Here is a 7401-nt window from a genome sequence, read left to right as displayed (position 1 = left end):
TATCTGTCATTTAAAATTTACATGTAAAATTGATTTCTTCATTCACAGTAAAACAAACAATATCTCAAAGTATTTTCTTTCTTTCATTTGAGGAGTAAAGTTAAGAATATTGCACTTTTAAAATCATCTTTAAATTATCATTTTTTAAAGATATTCCTACTCAGCTCTTATGCCATAGAGGTTTTTCACTACTTTGACAAAAATCCTGGATAATTTAAGGCCACTTAGGAGGCAGGTTAAGGTCAGTGAAATACTGTTATCATATATTGTCCTGTTCAGAAAAGTAACATTTAAAAAGAAACATCTGCCTAAAGCCACCAAATCACTGTCAACTCACAACTGTCAGAAAATTCAAGTCTTCCGGACTGCTATCCAAGTTGACATTCTATAATTCCAGGAGTTGGGAGCTAAATAAATGCCATTAGTAATAATTCAAATTGAAGAGTATGACCAACACAATGTTACCGTTTCGTGGAAAAATAATAGTTTTATATATAATAGCAAAATTGAAAATGAAGATATGTTCTCTCTGCTTAGAGAATTTCTGTTGGATTTTAGTCTTCCACACCATCGAGGGACTTTCCAAAGCCCTGCAATTACTTCACATACAAACTGCGAACAATGAAAATACTTTGCAAGTAAGGATACCCATGAACTTGACTGCAGAGATTATTAAAAAAAAAAAAGTAGGGCCTGCAGGGGAGGAAATGAAGATGCCTTTGGCAGCTGAGAGCCCGTATCCAGGAGGTAAAGCTGACAGAAACCTTCCAAGGCCGCGTGGGATGTGGGTGACTATTTTGTGAGTAGCCTGAAGTCACAGTGCTCTGTCCAGAAGACAAATAATCACCATTGGAAACAAAGAAGCTGTAGCCCTTTTCAAGCATTTCCATGACCTGGGTTTCAACGTGGTTGTTCAGAATGACGGCATTTGTCCCAAGACACAAGATCTGCCTACATGAGCTTCCAAGGAGGACCATATGAACTCAGCCTGCTTTGCCTGCATCTTGTCAAGCCATAGAGAAGAAACATATACTTATGGAAAAGACACCAATAAAGGATTTAATAGTCCATTTTAGAGGTGATCAATGTAAAAAAGAAATTTTGCTTTGTTTTGTTTTCAGTTTTTTGTTTTTAGTTCAAGGTCTACATTGTCTCACTACACAGATCGGACTCAAAGTGATCCTTCTGTTTTCCGCCTCCCAAGAGATGGGATGTAAAACCCTTTCAAGGAAACCCATCTCTTCAATCAAGCTTGCAAGGGAGCAAACTAGACAATGGTGTCCAGGCTGACCCGGGGCCTATCAGTGATCGGGATGCCAATCCCCGCTATGAGGTCTCGGTCGAAACTGACTTTCTCGGGTTCAGGGAGATAGCTCAGTAGAATAAGCACTTGCCTGGCAAGCTCAAGGGCCTGAGTTCAATCCCTGGTTCTGCCAAAACTTTCTCTTCACCTACTTGACGGTTCCAGGCTATAAATCTTAGAGGAACCCAGCAAGAGCTTCCTGGTTTGTACAGGCTCCATCCTGGAGGAACAGGGCAAAGACCTGGAGCTCATGCAGATTCCTGTAGGGTGATCTACAAGGTGGCCAGACACTTTGAATCTCAGTCTGATGGCTCTCATTTCAATGCAAAGAAACAGATCCCACCTTTGGTCTCTGTGCTCACCAAAAAACTCTACTTCCACAAGTAACCGTTTCTGGCCGCTGAGAAGCTAGGAATTACTTGTGGATCAGTCAGGTCATCACCATTATTAACATTATCATTATGATGATGATGATATTCTTGAAAAAACTTTATTGATTCAGCAGGGAAGAAACATTCTGGTGCTGAATGATTGTCTCTGAATTTTCAGACTTCTTATTTACAATGTGTTTCATTTACCAGCCTAGTAATTTCCTCTTAAGTTTAATCTTTCTGTTTGTATTTCTTTCACTTTGTTAATTGCATATGGTACATGCAACAGAAGTGACCTCTGGAGAAAAGTTTTGTCTCTGTCCACTGCCACTAGTGACATTGGTGGAATAGGGTTCAATTTGCATTTGGCAAAATAAGTCTTGGTTCTCAACAACAACAAATAAGCAGCTGAAGACATAGTCATTAGCTTGTAATGTAGAGAGTGGGGATTGTGTGGTTTGAGTGATTTTCCCATCGGTTTAGGGTAGACTTTTATGTAAGCATTCCCAGGTAAGGCAGAAGAAGAACATCTAATGACTTGTCCACATCAGTGAGGAGCCAGTCTCCAAACCAGAAGTGATTCTAAGTGCTCTGCTGGATGGAAATTAATTTAGGAAATGGTTTTCATGGACGATTAAAAAATGAAGAAGAACACAAGCAGCAGAAGGCTGTTAGCACGGGACAATAGGAAGAGGGGTGTTTTCCTGAGGCAGAACCTAGGGTGCTGGCGGGGACTACCTTCCAGGAGCTTGGACCACTGAGGGACCATGGGAAATGGCACTGCAGTTAAGGTAAAGCCACATGCTGAGATGGCAACAAAGCCAGAGCTGAGTGAGATACTGAGAAGTCCCTTGGCTTCACATCTCATGTCTTTATGTCTTCCACCAGCATCTGACCATTCCAACCCTGTCTGGCAGCTAAGTGGTCCAGTTCCTGGGAAGTGTGTGTTCCTGAGATGCAGCAGAGCAGTGAGCCTACGGCGGAGCCTGGCCTGCACCCTGCACATACTCCTTGATTTCAGCAGCTCACACATTCAATCATTTATTCACTAATTTGTCAGGTATTCTTCCTGTGTGCAGAAACGTCTGGTTCTACTTTGTGTGCAAAGTAATTTTGTGGCTTTAAAATCTACCTAGAAGTTTTCAAATTATTCCAAATAGTATTCTGAATAATTTCTTTTGTTACCTCTAATTTTGTGCAGAGGTTTAGAGCAAAGATTTTGGGCACTTTGTTTTCAAATTTCACATTAGTATCTTTTGAATTCTTTATATATTACTGTATTATTCTGCCTGATAATTAGTTAACAAATGTTCATATTTATTTATTAAAATGTGGCTAGCTAATTCCTAAAAATTAAGTCATAATTTATGATACTGTTTTAATTCTTACATTCCAAAACTTAAAAATATCAGTGATTATAATACTTATGATCCACAAAGTTATTAATAGCTCGGTATTCACTAATTTATTTGTTTTGATAAATTCAGCCACTTGTCAAATAACTATTACGTACAAGTGAATATATTTCCAATTCATGTATTAAAATATAAAGTAAAATTAACCCCTCATAAGTACTCGTGCTGTGATGTGGTTAATTTTCTCACATGAAACCCACAGAAAATTTTTCTCGGTATGTAAAGCAATAAACTTATTAGGCTAAAATAATTTTTAGCAGGGACTTGGAATTTAAACTTGAAATTGCTTCTTATTCAATTCAAAATGTAAAAATCATGTAAAATTATGTTTAAGTTGGACTTGGTAGCTAAGATTTCTAATCCCAGTACTCTTGAAGGCAGAGAAAGTATCAGAGCAAATTAAAACCCAGCTGAGGCATTTTAGAAACTTAATGAAATCCTATCTTAACATAAAAAATTAAGGAAAGGATGGTGATGTAGGTTAATACAAAGGCCCTGGGTTCTCTCCTCAGTAATTTACCAAAACAGAAGAAAAAATTGTTAAAGAATCTTAGCTAACCATTTGAATGTTTTGTCATCCGAGGCCAACCTAGTTTAATACACTTCTTTCACATGACTTCTTCCCCACTCCATGGCCCTCTAAATTGCATTATTGCATATGGCCTTATAGATACTGAACTTTTGATAAGGAAATCATAACCAACTCCAATTTTGCTGAGGGTTTGAGTAAGCTCTTTTAAATATAATTTGCCCATATTCACAGTCAGATGAAAACCTGGAGACTCAAGCTTCTTAACACTAAAGATTCCTAAATGATGTTCTAAAGATGGGCAATATACATGTGCAATATAAATATATGTGACATATATTTTACACTGCATTTTTTAATTTATATATTTGGTACAGGGTCTCACTGCGCAGCTCAGACTCACAGTGATGCTCCCATTTTCAGCCTCCCCAGTGCAGGGATCACAAGTGTGCATCACCACACCTGGATTTGTTTTCCAGCTCAGCACACCCCAGGGCTGGGGCCCGCACAATATGCAGGAGAGGGGATCAAACCCTGGACTCTGTGCTTGCCAAAGCAGGCACTTAGTCAGCTGAACTATCACACCAGCTCTGGTGACATATATTTTAGAAGTGGAGATTGAAAAATAGTTCAATAACACCTTGTTATGAAACCATATAACATTTCCTTTTGAGCCATTTGACTCATATAATGAGTCAGATATGTGGCAATATCATTTTAGTATTTTGTGTTATTGGTATAAATAAAATAAATTATTTAATAAGAAAAAGGAACTGAGATGAAGAAAAAAGAAAGGAAGGGAAAAGGGGGAAGATGAAAGTCATACAGTAAGTGTCTCTTTATTCATGGAAAAGGAAGGTTTGTACAAATATTGATTAGAGAAATTTTATGCCCATGTCTTTAATTCTGAGCAACTACTTTAAAGATAACCATATGCAATGTATTAACATTGCTATTCAGCAATTATCTTGTTATAAAATTTTGTCTTACATTTTTCTATAAAATAAAATCTTGAAAAATAAAAACAAAAACAATGGATGAGGCCTCAGGACCAGCCCATGATTTACATTTTTTATTAATCTAGATTCTGCATTTTTTCTTTCAGCCTAATGGTCACACCTCTGTTATTCTTCATAAGCAATAATAAAGCAGTCAAAGATCTCTTCTGCCAGCAAAAAAAAATCAGCTGCCAAACAGAAGCACTTTGCAAATCAGGTGATGAACACTATCTTGGCCATCCTCCCCACCATGATGTGGTTGTGGTCTCTTCTACTCCAGGTCAGTTTCAGGCCAGTGCACACTTTCTATGAAGCTTTTTTTTTGTGTGCTATTTTAGTAAATGGAGTACTTCACTGTGTTATTCAATGCAGTCTGGCTCCAAAGAAGGTGGAGAGGAAGCATGATAGAGAAAAACAAGTGCGGATCAGTAACAAAGGTACCCAGAATGTGCAGAGGTGAAAGGCAACGAAGGCGAGAAGAATGTGCAGAGCCACAATAAATGTAACAAGGCAGTGCACAGCTCAATGAGTAAGTAATGTTTGAAGAAATTAAATATTGAATTTAAGGAGGAAATTGTAAAAAAGCCCTAGTCCTTATATAAGCTGATCTGGTCTTGGAGCACAAGATGGTGAAGTCAACGTTGCCAACTACTTTGAAGGGTAAAGATGCCATCAAGGGGACTTCTGTGGCCAAAAAAAACGTAATATAACCAAGCAGAGGACACAAGTGATGGAAGAGGTGGAAAAATTTTTCTTAGTGTGGCTGTATATGAAACAGCTGGCAGGTGACAGGGCTAGGGAAGCTTGGATCTGTGAAAAAGCCAGGAAAATGCATTAAGATTTAGCATAAAAAAAGCTGCTCTACAAGTCTAACAAGTGATGAATTTAAAGCTAATAAAGATGGTGTTGGCAAATTCCACAAGGAAAATGGCATCCACAGTTGATCCACTTGGTGAGAATTCAAGTTTGATAAGGCTGCTGTAGAAGCTTACAAGAAGTATTTCATGGAATTCATGAAGACAGAGGGATCTCTGGTTCAACAAGCACTCAGCAGAGATGGAACAGAACTATGCAGGAAGGGAGTGCTACACACAGTCTATATAATGCAGGAGAAGAAGGCACTATTGGGGCAAAAGTCTAGGAAGGATGGTTTGGCCCTTTTTTGCTGTGTGTGAACGTAAGTGCTAATCTGAAGTTTCAGCCACTGCTGATGCACACAGACCTCTTGCGCATTCAAGGAACTGAATGTGAGCAAAGACAGAGTGCAACGTGTAGGACAATTGAGAAGTGTGGGTCACAAGGCAATTGCTCATGGAATGGCTGCACCAGGTGCTCACAGCCACCCTTAGGAACTATCACTCTGACAACCAAATACCTGAAAGGCACCTTCTTCTGATGCCCCAGCACAGCCTCCTGCCTTGGTGGATGCTACATGATCTAAGTTTTGTTTCATAGAGGTCAAGCTCCCCACCAACACAACACATATTCTGCAGCTGTGGATTGGTTAAGTGATCTGCAGCTTCAAGAAGTTGTACACAAAAGCACACCTCATTAGATGTTTTAATGTCGCTGAAGAGATATCTCTGACTTTGAAATAGTCCTGAAAAAAATATTTCAGAGTCCTTCACTGCATCAACTTCATTACCAAAGCCTGGGAAAATGTCACCTACAAGACCTTAAATTCACTTTGGAGGAAACAGTGGCCAGAATATGTCATTAAGGGTGACTTTGAAAGGTCTGATTCTAAGGACATTTGTTCACAAGCAAAGGTCTGAGCACCAACTATAGAGACATAGAGGAGCTTGTTGAAGACCGCAAGGAGAGGCTGAGGAAAGAACACACTGAGGTCCAGAAGGAGCAACAGAAGGCACTCACTGAACAGCATACCACTGAGGAAGAAGAAGACAAGCGGAGGTGAGCAGTGATGTGAGAAAATCTGTTATGGAAAAACAGAATGAGTGTTAGGATTTCCTTAGAAGCACCACCCCAACATACTCTAATGAACAGGATTTTGATTCTGATGAGGGATATCATGCCCTTTCATTTCTGGAGGGTTATGAAATGCAAGACATAACAAGTGACATGAGGCACTTAATTTATTTATTTAAATCAAAATTGATCCTGCTGCTAAGCTACAAGGAGAGGAAACCCATGGAGATTTTTCCAATGTTCTTATAGAGAGGAACTCTCCAAATAATAACCTCCCAATCCATTTGCCCATCCTCCACTCTAGAAGGGACCACAGCAAGGATAGTCCTCTCTTTTCATGCTGTTGGTACGTTCCTTTGTTTCATATTCTTTTATTTATTTATATATATTTTATGGGTACTGGGAATTGAACTCAGGCCCTGGCACTTGGCAGGCAGGCACTGTGCCACTGAGCTATCTCCCTAGTCCTGGTTCATACTTTTCTGATGAAAAATAAAATACACATGGTTCAAAATAGGTTATATTTTTTAATTGAAACTTGCAGGGAAATTTTATTTGTTTTGTGACCAATTCCATGTGTAATAAGACTTATGAAGGAATTAATTTGGGGACGCAGGTATCACTGTGTTCCCTTATTTCCACACAGGACTTTAATTGGACATGATCCTGGGCATGCTTCTCCCTGTTTGGACTTAAATTCTTATTCCACTTGTCACACTACCAACATTTTAGTTACTGGACAATGTCACTTACTCTAAAAGTAAGTTACTATCTAAAACATTTCGATTATTGCCCTAATGTGCCCATTACTTTAGATAGTATTTGCCATTAATTTAGACAACTATTTAGAAATGTG

The 7401-nt window shown here is 38.8% G+C and overlaps 1 pseudogene; it reads left to right on the top strand.

Annotated features, from left to right (window-relative positions):
* The first annotated feature begins 713 nt into the window (after positions 1-713).
* LOC101579613 lies at positions 714-1690 on the top strand (annotated as a pseudogene).
* The last annotated feature ends 5711 nt before the right edge of the window (positions 1691-7401 follow it).

The sequence above is a fragment of the Octodon degus genome, unplaced genomic scaffold (assembly GCF_000260255.1).
Source record: "Octodon degus isolate 3935 unplaced genomic scaffold, OctDeg1.0 scaffold00006, whole genome shotgun sequence".
Lineage (NCBI taxonomy): Eukaryota > Metazoa > Chordata > Mammalia > Rodentia > Octodontidae > Octodon > Octodon degus.
The sequence above is the reverse complement of the archived record's forward strand: the minus strand, read 5'-3'. Positions and strand labels throughout refer to the sequence as shown.